General features: G+C 45.1%; 1 protein-coding gene across 1 annotated transcript in view; it reads right to left on the minus strand.

Moving 5' to 3' along the window:
* The window catches only part of HIC2 (HIC ZBTB transcriptional repressor 2), a 95387-nt gene that overhangs the window by 47883 nt on the left and 25737 nt on the right, over window positions 1–21767 (minus strand). The window contains exon 2 of the mRNA XM_073313415.1: window positions 2596–2739. The gene's annotated coding sequence lies outside the window, so the exon portion shown is untranslated. The remainder of the gene's footprint in view (window positions 1–2595; window positions 2740–21767) is intronic.

The following is a 21767-nucleotide window of genomic DNA, read 5'->3' on the forward strand; positions in this document are numbered from 1 at the left end:
ACTTTCACGATGGGCTGGAGGGAAACACATGTCACTAGATGTTATACTGAATAAGGAGTTGCAACGTCTGTTTCGTGGTTCGGTTTTGAACCCTTATTGTGCAACCTGATTTTCTCCTATTATCCAGACCATTTTGCAAACTCCAACACAAATTCAGTTGAGTCATATGTCCTGGAAATTAAACATATCAAGGGGGAAGGAGGGAAATCCACTGCATGTTTTGGTAACAATATCTGAAACTCACACACAGAAATCTCATTTTATAGGTCGCTGCCATCTCTAAACTACGGCTGGATGATAGAGGGAGTATAATTTTAAGCGGCCCTTGAACACCACAAAATAGGCCAAAAATTTCAGTCCATAACTCGAATAGGTCACCAACAGAAGATGAAGCAGCAAAATTAGCAGACCAGATTCTGGCTGCACTTACATCACACCAGTTAAGTTACTCCAGATTTACAGTAGCAAAACTGAAATCAGAATCCAGAATCAGAAGCACGTTAAGAAGGCAGCTGCATTTTTTTTTTTCTTTTTTTGTTTTAAATGCGTAGGACTTCAACCCAGTTTGCTTTGTTTCAGAAGTTTGCGCTCCCCTTTTCAGGGGGGCTAATGGTCTTTAGCAGTTGAAAGAAGACTTCTAAACATTTGACATGTGTGCTTTTTGTCTTCTTTGTGATGGCTAAAGAAGGTATAGGATAGATACCGGTATTTGTCACTCTCTCAAAGTTGTGGTTTTTCCCCTGTTTGTCATCTTCCTCTTCCCCCTCCCTCCTTGGAAATATCAGGAATGTGACACTAGTCATTAGGAGGGTCTCTGAGGCTGTATTTTGCGAGCACGGACTCCTTAATTGGTGCAAGTGTAGAGAGTCTTAAACAAAAACTTCCTCTCCCCAAAATGATTATCATTTAAGTTAAACAGGTGTTAATGAAAAGAGTTTGAGTCTGACTAAAAATCCCTTTTCCCGCTTAATTGTTCAAACTATCACTGTCTTAACTCTTGCAAGGTCACCATTTCATTCATTCTCAAGTCCTCAGAATCTTTCAGGCCACTCTTTTTCCTACCAAAGACCAGACAAGGTTCCAAGTGCAATTCTAGCCACCCACCCCCATTTGCTGGTCATCTCCCCCTCACCCCCCAATTTTTAGGTTATTATACGACAGCTGGCTGAAGTACACAGGTATTATAGATGTAAATGGAAGCCAAAAATATAGCCAGCACAGGGATGCTCAGAACATCTGATATCAGGGGACACCCAATCCACCAGCAGCACACCACATGGTGTTGATAGGGCAAAACCCAACCTGCTTCTGCTGAAGCACAAAGCTAAAAGACCAAGTATTTTTCGCTATCCAGAGAAGTGCCGTTTTTTCCTCCTGCTTAGCTCCCGTCCTCAGCTCGGGGTACAATTCCGAAAAATCATTAGAAAAAGGTATTTGTGACTCTAGATAACATGACTAGTCCTTTGTCTTTAAATAGGTCACTTGATTCAAGAATCTCATGGCGCTTGGCAGTACTATTTGCCACTTCACAGATGTGAGGTTAGATGACTTGCTCAAGGTCACAAAGCAATAAAAGGGGGAAATGCCCAAGGCCAAAAAGCAATAAAGGGGGAAACTGGACATGGAGTCCAGACTTCTCCAATTCTGAACCCACTACCCTAACCTCTAGACCAAAGGCGTCAAACAATGGGGTAGGCAGGCCAGATCAAGCTCAGCCGATGGACTTGTCTGGCCTTTGACATTCAAATACTGCAAAATCTGAAGCTTTTATTTTGAAAAAAGCATTTCTAGTCTTCATGGTTATGAAGGTAACAATCCAAATAAGTGTGTGAAGCCCGACAGCAGCATCCTTCCAGGGCTGCAGGCAGCCTGAAAGATGTTGACTGCCCACCCCCCATTAATCTCATTAGGATATTAATGCTGAAGCCCAATGACAACACTTCAGTGATCAGCAATTAAATAGTTAATGCTTCCATTTGAGCAGATGGAATGGGAGTTACTGTAGGGAAGAACAGAGGTGGCACAGACAGGGAAGGCAGAGAGAAGGAAAAGGAAGATGGGAAGACGACAAAAGGCGCAGAAATAGCAAAGATCCTGACGGGCAGCATAATTTCCCTCCTTGGTGCTAATTAGCAACCAAACCATGCAGCTTTTAAGACCCTCTGCAGACTAAGCTAGTCAGGACACGTTAGCTAACATCACATTTCTAAATCCTAGTAGAAGCATTCAAGTCTATATGGATCGAGTTTCTGATGACATCACAGGGACCAAGAGCAAAGCTATAATGTGGTGTGAGGTCACTGGGATGACAAGCAATAGAGAGCACCTTGCATCTATGTTCTGGTGTATTTTATATTCGATAGACAAGAATAAGTTGTACTTCTCAGGCCGAAGGTTGCATGTGAAAAAGTTAATATTTCAATTTCTAGTATCATTTTGTAGTTAGACACTACCACAAGGCTAGTATTCTCTCTGCTGCTTCATCCAAAGCCCCATTACCCAATGGAAAAAGGGATTAAACTACTAGTTTGCACTCCCCTCGAACTTTCCAAATCAGAGGATTTCAAATTGCTTTAAAATCAATGACTCACCTACCTTGAACGCAGCTATAAATAGTATACCCGTTTGATAGATGGGTAAACAGTCCCTCTGAAGTCACCGAGATTGCAAGGCTGTGATTGAGGGCATATTTGACCCAAAGATGTTGACTTCAATGTGAGTTGTGGGTGCTCATCATTTCTGAAAGGGAAAAAAATAAATAAATAAATAAAACCACCAATCAGGCTACCTTTACTTAATTATTGAAGCCTGGAAATTTTGGCTAACATTAGGCACCTAAGTGACTTATCCAAGGCCACAGAGACCAAAACACCCACCCCCACCCCACTTCAACAAGGGGATTCCACTTCTTGGCAATGGTCTCTGTTCTCTAGAGCTGGGGTCGCATTATTAGGGGCATGGTCTCCTTGGTCTTTATGGCTCCAAAGAGTGTATAGAAGGAGAGCAAGGAAAGTCTAAAACTGAACTCTGAAGTTTTATTTTGTGGGAGTGTGGCATACATATGGGATAGGGGATTCTATCTGAGAACCAGTGATTCAAAGAGATTTGGGGGTCATAATGGATAAGCAGCTGAACATGAACTCATGTTCATGTGGCCAAAAGAACTAATGCAATCCTGGGATGCATCAATAGGGGAATCTCGCATAGGAGTAGAGAGGTTATTTTACCTCTGTATTTGGCACTGGTGCGATCACTGCTGAAATACTGTGGCCAGTTCTAGTGCTGACAATTCAAGAAAGATGTTGATAAATTGGAGAGGATTCAGAGAAGAGCCATCATTAAAGATTAGAAAACCTGCCTTATAGCGATAAAATAAACAGATTGAGCTCCTTGAGTCTAACGAAGAGAAGGTTGAGGTGACTTGATTACAAGTCTAAGGGCTTGTCTACACAGACAGCACTGCAGCTATGCTGCCGTAGGCTTCAGTGAAGATTATGTCGATGGGACATTTTCTCTCGTCGTCTTTGTTAATCCACCTCTGCGAGAGACAGTACCTATGTCAATAGGAGACGCTCTCCTGGGAACATGGCACTGTCTACATGAGGGGTTAGATCAACAGAACTACGTCACTAAGGGGTGGATGGCCATAGTATCTCCATGGGGAACAAATATTTAATAATGGGCTCTTCCATCTAGCAAAGGTCTAACACGATCCAATAGCTGGAAGCTGAAGCTAGACAAATTCAGACTGGATAGGAGTAAATATTTGACAGTAGGGGTAATTGTTCCAGTGGTTAATTTACCCAGGGTCATGGTGGATTCTCCATCACTGACAATTTTTAAGATCAAGATTGGATGTTTATCTAAGGGATATGCTCTAGCAATTATTTTGGTGAAGTTCTATGACCTGTGGTACACAGGGGGTCAGACTAGATGACCACATAGATTCCAAGACCAGAAGGAGTCAGTGAATCCGTAAGAAGGGAACTGGACTTGCCCCCTTTCCTCCTCCAGTGATGACCAAAGTGCTTATAGCAAGTTTTCAAGGGGCAATAAAGATGATGCCCTGGATCCCTGCAACACCATTTTCACAATCCATTACCCGACTTATTATTCAAATACACAGAGTTCCCCCGTGCTGGGGCAGCATCGCCCATCGACACAGAGCTGGTTCAGAGTTCTTACAATAAATACCAGAAGAGTTATGAATCTTGTGACGTCTTCTAGCCCTTTCAAGCTGACAAACTGTTCCCCAAATACTGCTGGAAGACTGATAATTTCTCATTGCTTGTCCTGGGCAATAGGTGTGCCCCTCACCAAATAGGCTTACCACTTAAAAGCTTAATTGCACCTGTGGTTTAAACATTATCCCCAACAGCACTTGGGAGTATTTGGATTTGGGCATTCCAGGTGTGGGACTCAGGCCTGCGTTCACAAACAGAGCTGGGCAAGCAGGAGTGGAAGCCGCTGGTAAGAGCAGGTTATATACACCAGAGGGCAAAGGCGGGGTGGGGGGGGGGGAAGTGTTTTTGTTTTGATCAGATTTGGCTTCACTTGCATTTCCAGCTGGGTTTGGGTAATGTCCACCGCATTGTTTGTGACTAAGGGCAGGTTTCCTGGTCTCAGATTTCATTTCCACAACAAAAAGATGAAAGTTTGAACCACTTGTACAACTTGGGCGTTTGCAGCCAGCAACGGTAACTGCACAGCAAGCACACTCCTCTGTGCTCCTTCATCCCACAGGCTATGTGAAAAATGGAGGAAGAGGAAATAGCCCAGGTCTGACCTGGATTACAACTTGCCATCCTTCCTTTACAATCTGACGTTTTACAAAAAGGTTAATGCTCCAAGATTGAAGGCACACTCAAATGCTTCTCTATAAAACCTTTTTAAAAAAACCTGCAACCTACAGAGGCAGTCCTCCTTTTCTCCCCTCTCATTTGGCAGATAGGGATTCCTATACCCCACAGTTCTTCTGGAGAAGACCACAGAAGATCAAGTTCCTTTCATTCACTCATTTGTGGACCCATTTAGTCCATGCTATGTAGACATGCAATGCACTCCGTTCCCAGAAAAGAGTTTGTGCTGCTTCTTCGGACACGGTGGGAGAAAACAAATAAAGTAGGCCTTGAAACTAGGTACATCATAGTAGCCAAACTTAGAGCCAGGGACCAGGAATCAGCAGGTCTTAAATTCTAATCTCTGTTTACAGTGACTTACCATATTAACTCAAGCAGCGCACAAACTTTCCGGGTCTCAGCTCTGCAGTCTACAAAAGGGAGAAACTATAGGGTGTTGCATGGTTTTAATATAGCTCAGATATGGGGAGCTTGCCCCTCTGAGGGTGTCTGAGCCCCTGTTGTTACTGCCTTTGTGTACTCCAGGATCTGGAAGGACCATGCCCACCTATAGGGGTCGGATTCCCTCCTTACTCCCCCGCCATATGAGCTCGTTCTGGGGGAGCCTACCCTTCTGGAAGGGTCAGAGGCCCCATCCCCAGCCAGGATCTGCCCATTTGAGTGGGGGTGCAGAGAACAGGTACAGTTCATCCATATCATAGGCTCTAAAGCACACGAGAGGGATGGAACACCCAGAGAGATGAATGGAGCAGTTCACATATCTCACTGCTGTTTCAGGTTGTATTCATCTCCATGGGGTGTTCTCATTCAGCTCAGACCATCACAGTGTGAGGAATGGGCCACTTCGGACCTTTCAGAGCCTCCAATGCTACAGATGCCCAAGCAGAGGAGCCTTTTCCCTCCATCGTCCCTCAAGCCCTCCTGTTTAAAGGACGATGATTGTAAGGGCTTGCCTACACTTAAAATGCTGCAGCAGTTCAGCTGCACCGCTGTAGCATTTCCGTGAAAATGATACCTAAAGGAGGTGTAGGTACTCCACCTGCCCAAGAGGCAGTAGCTATGTCAAGGGGAGAAGCCCTCCCATTGACATAGTGCTGTCTACCCTGGGAGTTAGTTCGGGATAACTGCGTTGCTCAGGGGTATAAATGCCTGCATGGATTTCCTTGAAATTTGCTATGCTTTGTGGGAGTGCAGGGTAGGGTCACTGACCCACATTTGGAGTCAATCGAGCCAGGGGTTCCGGAGATACAATCCTGGAGAAAAAAATAGACATTTTTGAAAAAGTTTCTAGGGTTTATCTTGTTTTGCACGGAGCTGAAGATCAAACTGTTGCTGTGATGTGTGTCAGAATGGTCTCCAATCAGTCAATTTTCACCCGAGGTAGTGCATGGTACCCACTAAGTCTTTGGAAAACCCAAATTGTGAATGGTATTTAAGAACACGTTCACTTCGCTTGCACAGATGTGCAGTCTGGAAGGACTGAAGTGTGCATGCGCCGATAAAGAAAGAACCATTTCTATGCAGCCACTTTGTGCTTGCCTGCATAATCCAAGGGAATGTGCTGACACAACTGCCCCAGTGAACACCTTGCCACTGATGTTTCTAGTCCGAACCTTTGTACCTCTGTCCAAAGAGGGAAAGTGGCCTAGGCAACTTCTCTCCCCCCACCCTTTTTGTCTTTTAACAGTGTTAGACTGAATCCTTTTAGAGTAGCAGCCGTGTTAAGTCTGTACTCGCAAAAAGAAAAGGAGGACTTGTGGCACCTGAGATTGAATCCTGTGAGTGAGTGTGAGCAGGCTACGCAAAGAGCTTGGACACTGTAGCAACTGTGTGTTAAAGGGGCATAGCTGAAAAGAGGGCAGAGTTAAGATTGTATCGACAACCTTAAGTGAGCATTTCCTGGTTTTGAGAAGTTTTAAATTTTCCTCAACTCTGTGTTCTGCAAGAGGCTCACCTACCAGCAAGCAACCGTAACTCTGTGTTAATGTAGTTTTTTGCCGCTGAATAAATATATTTTTGGGAAGTACACAGATCTTCATATAAAAACCTGTGGCTATGGGCAAGGGATCTGTCTCTTGGGCAGGGTAGATTGATTTAAATCAGCAAGCAGGAAACCCCGATTTAAATTATTGATTTTTAAATTTCATTTTGCACTGTATTTTATTTTCCTGAAGTAGGTGGATTCTTGTTAACACACGTTATTTGCAACTAAATATAGCCTTTTCACTAACTTTGATGCTTCTCTTTGCTAACCAGGAGACTACACTATATCGATACACAATTAAATTATATAGCTCAACTTTACCTTTATTCAGATTCTTACTTTTTACATTTACTATGTTAGAAAATGCTTGAAGATGCAAGAAAAAATTTAGTAAATAAAAAAAATGTGATTTGTGTCAAGCTCTATTTGGATGGAAATTCAATTCAAAATATACAAACAATTTTAATTTTTTTAAATTAAACTACCTTAAAAGTGCCTGATATATTAACTCTTTTCTTACCAAAAGATGTTTTGATATGAAAATTGATTAAGCAAAGGAAGTATGAATAGTTAAGTAACTGAACTGATAGATTCTGGCCACCCTGTCCTTCAAGATTTTAGAACTAGTAGATCTTACCCTCTCACACCTAGTTTTTAATTCATAGATTGGAAGAGGAAAACAAACTTTCCTGCAGTTTCAACTCTCAGTTGGTTTCCTCACTTTTTTAAATGAGCTGAACTAAAATGAAGAAAATATTCTCTGCATCTGCGGGAGAGATGACTGTTAAAAGCTGGTTTCGCTCTTTAACAAGTGTGGTTACAGGTGTTTAGCCTGTAACTTCCAGCAGCTCAGTGGTTTGATTTTCTTCAAAACTTGGCAGCAAAAGTACTGCTTAATTTTTTTGTATTAAATTATTCTAATAGATTATAATAAAAGTGTAGGCCTTAATGTAGGTTGTCATAATTTTCAAATTTAATTTTAAATAGGTTTATTGAAAAAAAACCTTTATTTAAATGAAATCTAATTTAAGTAAAACTGTAAGGGTTTTTTTTTTTATTAAAAATATGATTTTTATCCATCCTGCTCTTGGGAATAGTGAATTCCATGCATGGATCAAAGAGGGCATGTAGAGCTAAGAGAGACAGCAATAGGAGTTGGTTCTGTGTTTAAAAAAAAGAAAAGAAAAGAAAAGTTAAACTAGATATCCTGGAGACGGAGTATTGTCTACCAGGTTACAGCAGCTTTCAATTAAAGTTACATTTTATCCTTAGGCAAAGTTATACAGTATCTCTCTAATATTAGCGGGGGCACATTTTCAATCATGTAGATCTTATTCCCCACACACCACATTAATAATAGAACAACATTGTGAACATCGACCAAATCAGCTGGGAAATAAGAATTTTCTCTTCCTTCTCCTCTAAAGAAATATCCCTCCTCTAGAAATATCACTGAGCAACTGGAGTTAAAGGGGAGGGAAGTGGGGTGAAAATGCGGGGGGATGTTTGCTTCCCAGTAACGTGTACAATAGTGTGGCAGGAGTTCACACACAGTATACGTTTTTGCGCAGCATGAATGACTGAACCCCCCACCCCCATCTCACACATATGTTAAGGCTCAGCTTCTGCTTTAAGCCACCATAACCAGAACAGAAGTAACACCAACATACTGTTTTGAACATGCTTCAGAAAGGTCTCGGGCTCTGGCCATGACTCTCCGCGAGTATTGCAGTCCAATGACAGAGGCAGCATTAGAATGCGATCTACAGCAGAGCCTCTCTCATCCCCTACCCTGCCTGGGAGGCATGTGAAAAGGCGGCTCTTTGCAGCAAGTCTCCGGAATGCAGTATGGCCCCAGGCAGCAAGAGTGGTTTCCAGAGAGGCTGTTTGCCAATTGTTTCTTGTAGGGTCCCACAGCTCTATTCTTTAATATTAAAGACAATGGGGATCAAAGGCAATGGAATCTGTGCCTCTCCCAGCCCAGCTCCTGGGTAAAATTCTGAGCCTCATTAGCAGCCTTACCTTGCTGAAGAGGATTCCTATTCTAGGCACGGAAGACAGTTGTTGGCAGCCAGGCAAAGGAGACCTTGAATAAAATTGTCAAGAGTCCCTGTGTAATGTAAAAAGAAAAGGAGTACTTGTGGCACCTTAGAGACTAACCAATTTATTTGAGCATGAGCTTTCGTGAGCTACAGCTCACTTCATATGCATCCGATGAAGTGAGCTGTAGCTCACGAAAGCTTATGCTCAAATAAATTGGTTAGTCTCTAAGGTGCCACAAGTCCTCCTTTTCTTTTTGCGAATACAGACTAACACGGCTGTTACTCTGAAACCTGTATAATGTAAGTTCCTACATCACTTTAGCCTGCTCCGCACTGCACGGTTAGGTTGACGTAAGCTGCCTTGCATCAACCTAGCTGTAGAAGTGTCTCCACTTAAGTTTGGCTACCGCCAACATAAGTGCCTCTCTACAACAGGTCTACACTACAGACCTATATTGGTATAACTCAGGGGGGAGGAGAGGACAGGACAGTTATATCAACCTACTCCCCCCCACCCCCCATAGACAGTGCCGTGTCGATGGAGAGCTTCTCCCACTGACAGAGCTACTGCCTCTCAGGGAGGTGGATTAACTATGCCAATGGGAGAGCTCCCTCCCGTGGTCATCGCAGCATCTTCACTTAAGCGCTACAGCTGCATCAGCGTTTTTAGCGTAGACCTGCCCTTAGCGACACCACCTCCCCAAGCAGCAGAGAGTCAACGTGGATGTAGTTAGGTCAACGCAGCGTCAGTGTAGACACGGCATTGCTTACATCAACTGTTGCTGGCTTTCAGGAGCAGTCCCGCAATGCCCCGCACTGACAAGACAATCCATACAAGTGCTCCTGGTGAGGGACACGCACTACCGACATAAGGAGCCAAGTGTGCGCACGCAAGCGATTTAATAACTGCGGTGACTGTATGCCGATGTAAGTTAGGTCCACGTAATTTTGTGGCATAGACATAGCCTAAGAAAGTCATGGGGACTAATGATACTAAGTCACATCTGAATCTGAATCCTTCCCATGCCATCACATTTTGCTTAGGGCAGTCGTCGTCACTAGTCAATCCTAGAGAATCTCCTAGTCAATTGCGATCTCTTGCAGTGCAGCCGCTAAGGCAGGCTTCCTGCCTGCCCTGGCCCCACACCACTCCCCGAAGTGGCCAATGTGGCCCTGGGGACGGAGGGGCAGGGGTCTCCTTCCAAGCGCTGCTCCTGCCTGCGAGCACCACCCCCGAAGCTCCCATTGGCTGGGAACAGGGAGCTGCGGCTAATGGGAGCTGCGGGGGCGTTGCTGGAAGAGAGGCACGGTGTGCAGAATCACATGCCCCCCACCCTCCAGGGGTGCGTTGGCCCCTTCTGGGAGCGGCGTACGGCTGGGGTAGGCAGGGAACCTGCCTTGCTGCGCTACCAACCAGGAGCTGCCTAAGGTAAGTGCTGCCTGGCGGGAGGCCGCACCCCAACCCCCAGCCCCTCCAGGAGCCAGCAGCCCAAACCCCCTCCTGCACCTCAAGCCCCTGCCCCAGACCTGAGCCCCTCCTGGAGCCAGCACCCCACACCCTCTCCTGCACCTCAACACTCTGCCCCAGTCTGGACCCCGTCCTGCATCTGAACTCCCTCCCAGAGCCTGCACCCCTCACCCCCTCCCAAACCCTTACCCCAGCCCAGTGAAAGCGAGTGAGGGTGGGGGAGAGCGAGTGACAGAGAGAGAGGATGGAGTGAGCAGGGCAGGGCTTTGGGGAAGGGGTGGGGTAGATCCTAGGTTGTCCTTAAATTCAAAAAGTGATCTTGGGCATACAAAGGTTGGAGACCACTGGCTTAGGGCATGAACAAGACCCCACCCTCTCTCCCTCCCTATCATGTTGTTTGGCAGAACACCTACTTTGTGTTTCTATAAACATAACTTTTTTACTGGGACAGGTTAGGCTGGAGGGCCAGTTGGCTGCTTTTCCGGTGGTCCCTACCCTTTGACAGTCCTCCCTAGAGTTAAAGGTCCCACCAGCATTGCTTTAAGGGTCATTTAAACACACAAGCCTTCCTGCTGCATCTCATGATGTAGTACCCAGGGAAGACCTAAGTCACTTAAGCACTTTTAAAATGTTTAGCCTGTATCCCTGCATACAAGCTTGCTAACCTCAACCATGCTTTTTGGAACAATGCTGGAATGGCTTGTTGCCTTGTACATTTGCTATTAAGCTTTCACCCCTGGTTCAGGTTCATGCACTGGCTGTATATACACTAGGAAAACTGGGACCTAGATTTTATTAATGGTGGTAGCAGCAGTGGAAACCATGACGTAGACGTGACTCAGACACTTCCAGTTGCATCATCTAACTGCTTAGAACAGGTCCAGAAAGGGCAGCGAGGAAGAATGCACATGCTTTTATGTTGTTAGCATTCGTGCTACAGCAATGGTGGGAGATTTTCAGAAAAAACAAGCAACAGGATCATTACTGTGGATACTGGATGTTCATGACCTGGGTTAAGAACTGCTTAGTGTATCCAGAGTCCATGCTGCCTACTTTTAAACGCCTTCAGAGTCAAGGGTGGTGTTGTGTCTAGGTAGTGGCATGTTATCTAAAACATGGAACTGGTAGCAGCATCTCACTGAATCAAACCCCAAAAAACCAACACCTTACACAGAAAGTGGATGGTTAGTCAGCTTTTTCCAGCTGACTTTTGCACATCTACCGTGATAACTGACTGAAAGGCCATACTCAAAGAGCAGTTATCAATGGCTCATTGTCAAACTGGTAGGACATATCAATTGAAGTCCCACAGGGATCTAGCCTGGGTCAGGTACTAGTCAATATTTTCCATAATGATGGATGAAAGAGTAGAGAGTATGCTTATAAAATTTTCAGATGACACCACAGTCAGAAGAGTTGCTAGCACTTTGGAGGACAGGATTAGAATTCAAAATGATCTTAAATTGGTCTGAAAAATCAACAAGATGAAAAAGTCACTAAAGAGAAGTACAATATTTAGGGAGGGGGAAAAATCAAAAGCTCCTATGCAACATAGGAAATAACTGGCTAGGCAGCAGTACTGCACAAAAGGATGTGGGGTTATAGTGGATCACGAATTGAAACAGTCAGTCAATGATGATGATGCAAAAAAAAAACCACACACACCACGCAATATGTGAAACAGGGGAAATAATTGTTCCACTCTACTCAGCACTGGTGAGGCCTCATCTGGAGTAATGTGTCCAGTTTTAGGCTCCACATTTGAAGAAGGACATGAACAAACTGGAAAGAATTGGGGGCGGGAGGGGGGGTATGTTTAGAAAACATGACCTATGAGGAGAGGTTCACAGAAATGGGCATGTTTAGCCTAGGGAAGAGAAGGCTGGAGAGATGCATGACAGTCTTCAAATAAATAAAAAGCTGTTTAAAAGAGGACTGATCAATTATTCTCCATGTCGACTGAGGCTAGGGCAAGAAGTAATCTGCTTAGTTTGCTGCAAGGGAGATTTAGATTGGATATTAAAACTTTTTTCCTAACAGGTTATGTAAGGAGGTTGTAGAATCTTTATTATTGGAGGCTTTTATGGGAACAGGTTACACTAACTCCTGTCAGAGATGGGTCTGGGTATACTTCATCCTACCTCAGTGCAGGGGGATGGACTAAATGACCTCTTGAGGTCCTTCCCCAGGCCCAGATTTCTGATTTTATTTTAAGAGAAAAACCTAGCTTCCATGGTGGCTTATCCCTCTCACTGAACAGCAGCCCCCCAAAAAAAGTCAATTTGGAAAGTGTCATATTAGAGGAAATTGGATACACTATGCCCCTACATCTGCCCCCCAGAATTCAGTTAATTGGCACCCAATTCATCTCCATATCTCATTTAAGGGCTCAGACATGAAGATACATTGCAAAACCAGAGCATGAGAGGATTTACATTTTTCCCCCAAACAAACTTCTTTGTAGCAGCATCTAAATTCCCTCTGGTGATCGCTAAAGGAAGGGCACAACAGCCAGGGAAGTGTACTTGGACATCAGTCCGGTACTGTGTCAGGGTTAAGGTGTCCAACACTGACCAAGAGGCACTAGATTCTAGTAGCAGGCAGGAACAACTTTCCATCTGTCTTAGTTTTAGTGAGTTAAACATCAGCTTTTGATAAAGAACGTAATGTCCTAACCTTAGAAGTTTGCTCTTCTCCTTGATTTGGAGTTTTTCCACAGAGCAGGTGTTTTTCCCCCTGTACATGTATCTTGTTTCCTCTTATTCCATCTAGGCATTTACAGCACCCATCACTGGGGTATTCCACCTGCCCTCTCTAACTACTTAGATACATTCACAAAGAAAATAAACCCAGACTTAAAAAAAACCTGTCAGTTATGTCAGCTGAAGTTTAATTAGGATTAATTAGTGGCAAAACAATGCTCTATCTACAAAGTCTCACATTTATTTATAAAAAGCAAAATTCGCCCAGGTCTATAATACAGGTCTTGGGCACAGCAGCACTGTAATAAAGTTGCCTGGCACAGTGCTTACTGTTGACTTTCAACACTACTTTTAAGCATTTAGTTGCAGAAACATCAAGGATGATCCATCTCCAGCAAAACATGCTTCACCTGCATGGAGAAGTCCCATTTTGTAAAGGAAGGGACAGAGCCACTGCTTTTCATTCAGAACACAACTGGAGCCTACCAACCAAGAAAGTGGGTTAGGATTAAACCACTGGAGTAGGGGCTGGGTTGCCAACTGTCTAATCACACAAACCCAAACACCCTTGCCCTGCCCCCTCCATCCCCCCTCTCTGTCGCTCCCTCCCCCCCACCCTCACTCACTTTCACCGGGCTGGGGCAAGGTGTTGGGGTGCGGGAGGGGGGGTGCAGGCTCTGGGCTGGGGCCAAGGGGTGTGGAGTGGGGTCTGGGCTGAGCCTGGGGCGGGGATGCAGGGTGCAAGCTCTGGGAGGGAGTCTGGGTACGGGAGGGGGCTCCGGGCTGGGGTACAGGAGGGAGTGAGGGGTGCGGGCTCTGGCCAGGCAGCGCTTCCCTCGGGTGGCTCCTGGTCAGTGGTACAGTGGGGCTAAGGCAGGCTCCGTGCCTGCCCTGGCCCCACGCTGCTCCCGGAAGTGGCCGGCATGTCCCTGTAGCCTCGGGGGGGCGGGGCCTCTGCCCCTGCCTGCAGGCATCCCCCCTGCCCCCCCCTTGGCCTCAGTTCCTGGCCAATGGGAGCTGCAGAGCTGGTGATTGGGTGTGGGGGCAGCATGCAGAGACCCCCTGGACCTCCGCCCCAGGGACATGCCAGCTGCTTCTGGGAGCGGTGTGGGGTCAGGGCAGGCAGGGAACCTGCCTTAGCCCCGCTGCGCCACTGGACTTTTAGCCTAAAATCTTCCAGTTTGGCTTCAGTAACCTCCGAGAGATGTAGAGTCCAATTCTGGGAGATTCCTGGCGAACCCGAGAGGGTTGGCAACCCTAGTAGTGGCCCTACTGCTCCCTCTAGCAGATCCCTGCTTTACAGGCCTATAAAAAAGGACCCAGAGACTATTTAGGTCAACTCTCCAAACCACACAAACATTGCTGAGCATCCCTTCCGAGTGCTCCCTTGCTGCTCCTGTCTCCATGCTGCAAAACATCTCCAGTCTTCATCTGAGTCAAAAACATAACAAATAGCGTGTAGGTGTCCAATGTAGAAAAGATCCCAAATTGCATCAGTGGGATAAAACCTCAGACCAAGAAAGGATTGAAAGTCTATTTCAATACCCCTGACCAAGGCTGGAGTCTATCTGTCCCTGCTGGAAGAGGTAACTAATGGGCATTCAGGAGGCACTTGAGATTTCGACATCAGAAGTCGAACAAAAGCTGAACATGCTGTGGTCGACAGATGGCCACTGATCACTGAGGCTCAGACTATTCTCAGAATTTCGAACTTGTCACTTCCCTTAAACACCAACAGTTCACAGTTTTAAATACAAGAACAGGGAGAGGGGAGAAAACTTAAAACCACCTGAGTCAAATACCAAGAGCCTTTTTGATTCACAGTGCTTTAAACTGCTCAAAGACCAAAGATTAGTCTAACAAGAAATTCCTCTTTATGAGTACACGGCAGCCCAGATGACAAAAATTAAACTGCCACTCAGCCCTAGTAGAAATTCACCTATCTTTCACCTCCCACTGACATCATTAACATGCTACCGTCAGCAATAAAGAGCAATTGAGATCAAACACAAACGAGCAACACCACTCTTCCTCAGGTCTCCCCCTAATGGGTCAGAATTTTTGGCTGGAGCTGGTCTTTTCCTGATAGGGCGATTTAGTTCACTTTTCAGTTCGTGCCACTGCTATGATACAAAAAGTACAGAGCCAGGAAATCCCATGTTCACACCAACGCAGTCCTTTTCATTCACACCTTTTAGCACATGGAACCCAACATTAGTCATCTAAATGCAAAAATTAATCCGTTTTAAATGTGGGTTTGGGCACCTATAATCAAAAGCCTCCCCTGTTCCCAAGTTCTGAGGCCCTTTCTTAGATTGGGAGAAATTTTTTATAAATCTCTCTACCACTTGATTTGTACAATAGTTTGCAATACTATTTTTAAACTGCCAGTAACTAAGCTAAACCATGGCCTGAAACACCAAACCAACTGCTGTCACAGTCCAGAAATGTCGGGGTTTTAAAACTCAAGTCTAGTCCTGTATAAAGGGGCTGCACACACGTGTCAATCAGCCACTGTGGCAAAACAGAGGCGCTCAGGCTGAGATTTCAGAATGGCACAAACTTTTTTTGTGGGGAGAGAAACTGCCAGTCCCCTAACACATCTGGAACACCCTCTGAATTTTCAGAGTAACAGCCGTGTTAGTCTGTATTCGCAAAAAGAAAAGGAGTACTTGTGGCACCTTAGAGACTAACCAATTTATCTGAATTGTTAGTATTGACTCCGGGGTTGGTACTTGGAGAAGCCAGATGCTACTCCATTCTAGTTTTGTTTATCTATCTCCAGTTTCACACAAAGTGACACTTTTGGTAGTGACGAAGAAAAGAGGGAAAGAAACCAGTTATATATAAGCTATACAGGAGATAGGTATTGTATGAATGAGAGTTTTTACAGACTTAAACTGCCTACACTCAGGGCTTGTCTACACTTACATTTTATAGCGCTCTAACTTGCTGGCTCAGGGGTGCGAAAAATCGCCCCCCTGAGCAAGCAAGTCTGAGCGCTTCAAAGGCGCTAGTGTAGACAGGGGAGCTAATCCTCTCGTGGAGGTGGATTACCAGGAGCACCGGGAGAGTCTCTCCCAGCGCTCGTGCACGACCACACTCGCACGTCAAAGCGCTGCCGTGGGAACACTTGGAAGCTTCTAGTGTAGCCATGCCCTCAGTGTCCTGAAATTCTTCAAGAGCTGGTCTGACATTTTTACTTCAACCCGTATGAGGAAGCATCATGAATCCCCATCCTCCCGCTCCTAGCATCAGAATAAAAAGGAAAAAAGGAAAGCACCTACATGGTATTTATGCAGAGTGGTAAACAGACAGGTGATAAAACCCTGGGGTGTCAAGGCAGCAAAAAGCCCTGGCAGGAGGGCTGATATTGCCATGCGTTTGGATGCTCAGCAAAAGGCTGATAATTAAGAACACAGACCTAACCCTACATGATATTGCAACAGCTCAAGTACTGTTCTGAAGCAGGTAAACTAATATTGCTTGTACCTGTTCCAAACCACATATTAATACATGGCTTCTGTTTCTACAAAGCCTGCTGGCAGCTCTCCTGGAAGGAGCTCCTATCTCCAAGACGATCTTGCATTTTTGCCTGGTTTCTGAAAAAGGATCTCAAATAAGTGGCTGGAGCCCACGGTTTTGGAAACCCCACTGTGTTTATCTTTACTGATAAGCCTGCAATCTTGGCTGGGAGTGCATCAGCCCGTGTCTGCAGCAAAACCCTCCTCTAGCCAATGCCTTCTTACAGGAAGGGGTCTCGGCCTGGGCATTTCATTTAACCCCTTACTGGTCTGTGAGTAATGGTCTTCTGCATCAGTGCCTTTGTAAAAAGGGCACAGACAGAAATAACTCCATTGAGTCAAACCATCAGATCCAATTAAGTGGGTTTTAGCCCACGAAAGCTTATGCCCAAATAAATTTTTTAGTCTCTAAGGTGCCACAAGTACTCCTCATTTTTGTTTTGTTTTGTGCTGATACAGACTAAGGTGGCTGCCATTCTGAAACCGGTCTCCATTGAGTCAATCGCTGAGAGCCCTTTGGTTTTCTGAAGCTGGAGAACTGCGCAATGCCGAAGTGTAGTTAGTAGGTTTGATCCTTTGATAGGGGACTGAAGGTCTGCTCGTGCAGGTTTCTTAGTACTTGAGCGTTCCATCCACATACACAAACCAAGGCTAAATATCAAGAGTCCCTAGGGACTTCCCAAGGTTGTGATGCCTAGAGCTTGGGCAGCTGAATGCTACAAACAAGAGGCTGTTCTGAGAGAACAGTCTCCACTTCTTCTCTTCCCCACTCCCCCCCTCCAGTCCCCTTTCAACACACATGAGGTGGCCATCACCAAGCTGTTTTCAGTTAACCATGTGCCTTGCCAGAGGTGTTTTTTTAAATGGTGTTTTCAAAAAGTTATTTTTATTTATATTACGTGCATACAGTGAACCAGGCTTTCAGAAGCAGTACAAGCCTAGAGAGGGCCTTTGCACTCATGAGCTGCTGCAGCCTTTATTCCAGACACACCTCTTGCCAGGTGGAAGAGCATTTACTCATTAACTGATCCATAGAGAACCACTTTCCCTAGGTCTGCCTGTCCCCATATCCTAATCACATACAAAGAAAATAGTACAGCAAAAGGTACTACCTGTCTCCCCACTGCTCTTAAACAGACACAATCAGCCGACTGGAAATTCCAGCTGAAACATTTTCATCTCTGTTTTGGAGCAATACAGTGGGTCCTGGCCTACTAGTCCTCCAGCAGAAATGAGACGCCAGGCAAAGGATTATAATGAGTCTACTGGAATTTCCATTAGAGCATTACATCTCGGAGGGACACAGCGCAATAAATAGAGCTGGGAATGCTAGCCGGTCAGTGTTCACATGGCCTGGCACTCCTTGAGCTTGACGAAGACAGCAAGTTTCTTCAGCAGCGTTTGCATGGGTTTATTTAACTCACGTGACCAGTTTCACACTTTCTTACTAAAGGAAAAATGAGAGCACAAAATTGTTTCTGGGCAGCAAAGCATGCCCATCCAGAGAGACACAATTTTACTTGAGTGCCGATCCAAAAAAATAGTTTCGTGTGCAACTCTGCTGGTTTTGCTTTCACATCCAAATGCAAAGCAGCTAGCAGAATTTCACTGTGCAGGTCCTCATAGCAATGGCTGTAAGTCGCACATTTTCCCCCTCACCCTTGGCTTGTCCTGCACAATCTAAATAAACCTTTGCCAGACACAGCCTTTCAGATCACAAAATAAATTCCTAGAACCTGAAAAATGACTTTCCTCTTCTGAAATGATCCAAACTGAAGCATTTTGTCTTAATTGTACAACAAGTGGCTTATAGCAGTGATAGAGGAGTGGAGATGTGCTACAGAAGTAAAGAAACAGGAGGGGGCAGGCTGATCCAATTGCTAATGCCACTCAAAGCCCAGAAACCCTCACTGAAAGGGTCAGCTGCATGCTAGACTGCTTCTGGACAGAAATGGCTCTGCCATCCCCTGGCCTCACTCTTGCGAGGTTCTGAACAAGTCTGTGCGAACTCCAGTAGTCCTGCATTTGCCCTCCACTTTATTTCAATCCATTGGAACCATGAACGGTACAGCCATGTGCGTGTGAGTACAATATGGTTTTGGGTCCAAGAACAACAACAACATAGGAAGGAAGAGAAGGTAACATTAAATCAGTTCCAGACAGAGAAAAAGACAGCCTGTCACTAGTACATAGAAACTCACAGAGCACTCTCACATAGAAGGGGACCAGGCCAAGTGACTAACCACCCCCAGCCCATCTCTGGAGAAGTTTGATTCTGGAACTGCATCCAGATCTGAACTCCCTAGCTCAGGCCCACTAACCTTCTTGCCAGGTTGCTGGAAAGAGGGACTCTCAAACATCTTAAAGTTGTATTATTTGTTTGGATAGTAATGCCGAGAAGGCCCCCTTGGGGTGAACACTGCACAAACACATAACAGAATCCCTGCCTCAAAGAGACTATGAGCTCTGTAATACAGCTCTATAATATCAAATGCCATACTATGTAACTTAAATACGTGCATTTATATAGTTTTTCCATCAGATGACCTCAAAGCAAAGCACTCTTCAGAAGTGAGGAGGATTTATTATACCCAGTTTCCAGACGGGTGAACTGAGGCCGAGGTTAAGTGATTTGCGCCAAGGCAGAGCAAGCGAGAACCCAAGTAGTCCCAAATTTCCCCTTTCCAGGCTCTAACCACGAGACATGCTGTCTTACATTTCACCTTTATACTGTTGTATAGTAGGCCAGAAAACAATTAACCACAGGTGAGCAATAAGATCCCTCAGCTGGCATACAAGTCATTGAGCGGGGGTTTAGGGTAAGAGTATTTGCCAAGGTGAATATGCTATGAAGCAGGGCACCATTTCCAAATACAGTATGTGCTAGTTTTATATATTGTCCTTATCACCAGCATTTTTTTTCCCCTGATGGTGGCAGTGAGGTGGGGGATTGGGTGAAGAATTTCTCTAATTTATATCAATAATTTAAAAAATAAATTTGTTGAGAGACACGCCTGCCACAATGGAATATTCCACCAGGAAGAAAACTCCCCTCTCAAGCGAGTGTAGATTGCGAAGCATTCTGTGAGCAACGTCCTTAAGCTAAATACAATACTGCTTCAGAATGCTGGGGAAGCCTGGGCACTGAGTGACTGCAGAAGAATTAGCAAATCAGAAATTAAGATATGCCACCCCCAGAGGTGGATACTGGTCCTGCCTAAAATTGGCTTCTGCCTCAACACCAGAAACGGAGTTGCTGCTTAAGGTCTTGCTCCTCTCGAGCAAGGAGCTGACAAGGCCTCTCCCCCTTGTGTTGTGTTGCTTTGAGGCTATTTCACACCAGCGACCAGCAATATTGCTACGTGGCAGGACACACTGTTTATGCATGTAGTTTGTGATAAAGGGTTTAGCTGCTGGAAAACACTAGGCATGGGAGAGAAGATAGGGAGTTCTTATCTTGTCCTGCAATAGATGGTACTCAGTTATTGAACTCAAGTCTGTACTGAATGGAATGGATCAGCAGCTCCCTCCCGTTCATTGGCGAGAGAGAGAGAGAGAGAGAGAGAAGGAAGAGTTTATGCAATGATTTACTGAACAGGAAAAATATTGATGTGTCTGGTTAGAGCATCTTGGAACACAGTCTCATGAGATGACCATCTCCATATCAAGTTATTTTAAGGTGTGGAACATCCAGCATGACCAACAGAATTCCAGGTCTAGCAGAAATAAAAAAAGATTGAGATTCAGGTTAAAAAAAAAATTACAGCATGAAAAGACTTTTGTAGGAGTACAGCAAGAAAAGATTGGAGCTATTTAGTTCACTGAGAAGACATAATGGAGGTTTGCAAAACAAGGAATGCTACAGAGAAGAAAGAAAGGCAAGCAGGCACTATTTATCCCCCCCCCCCCAATAACAACTCAAAATGCATTTGAAACTGAAATACAACACGCAGTTAGCCTATGGAACTCATTGCCACAAGATACAAGAGGCTGGGAGCTTAGGAGGATTTAAAAAAAAAAAAGAAAATTTAAAAATGGATGTGAATACCCAGCTACACAAATCTGAATACAAATCTGAGGGATAAAAGACCTCGTGCTTCAGTACATAAAACCAACTACTTGCCTCCTCTATGAGCAGGTTATTCCTTAAAAATTTACTTTTACTGGTCCTGTCACCTTTCTCTGAAGCATCTGGCATTTGCCTCTATTGGAGTGGATGCCAGACTAGACAGACAGATCCTGGTTCTGATCTGGCATAGCAATTCCTGCATTCCAAGCTGGAAAGGAAAGAACATGCTGGGGAAAGTGTAGAATATTAGATAGCAAGTTCCATTAACAGACAGCCCTGTTAGATAGCCTTTGCTCCCCATCAGGCCTGCACTCAGGATAGTGGGAAGCAGGAGAGCATGGCAGTGGGTAGGTTACTTCAAGAACACCAAGGGCCAAACTTGGACTTCAGTTGTAGGTGCTTAGGGGGCTAAGTTTGGCCCTTTAAGCCCCCCTCAATGGGGGAAGGGGTGCACTGGAGTAGATGTGTTACAAAAGAAAAGAAGGACCAGCAAAACGGCCATTTGCAGACTGTACTGTAAAATGCTAGATTTAAAGCAGAAATACTGACAGCGCCAGACATGAAGGTCCCAAGAGCGAGCTTAAAAAAAAAAAACAACACACCCAAACCAATCACTCCTGTGCTACGAGTGCTTCTGCAGCTAGAAAACCTAGTTTTCTTAGCGCTCCTTCCTATTAGCCTTTGGATGAGCCTTACCTCTCACAGCAGAGCGGTAGGGCAAATTCATACACCAGTTTGTAAACCTCAGGCCCAGGACACACTGCATCCACTCCAAAGGGGCATTTAAGACAATGGCCTCTGTCTTCCTCTTGAGCTAGGAGGTTCTGAGTCAGCTGAGGAAATTAGGCCCATGTCTCTGGATGAAGCTTCCCCGTTGGCTTTGGCTCCAAGCCAGATTAGCCCTCAGATTGAGGCCTTGTGAGGTGTACTCTACAGAAATTGCTACCGGATATCTGCCCAGAGCAGCATCCTGGAAAACCAGCTCGCTCATACCCCTGCTTTGCGGACACTCTGCTTGAAATCAGCTGCCATTGTTGCATTATTAGTAACTATTATCATAGCACCCAGGCACTCTAGACATGGACCAGAACCTCACTGTACTAGGTGCTGTACAAACTC

Source organism: Lepidochelys kempii, chromosome 15, assembly GCF_965140265.1.
Source record: "Lepidochelys kempii isolate rLepKem1 chromosome 15, rLepKem1.hap2, whole genome shotgun sequence".
Lineage (NCBI taxonomy): Eukaryota > Metazoa > Chordata > Testudines > Cheloniidae > Lepidochelys > Lepidochelys kempii.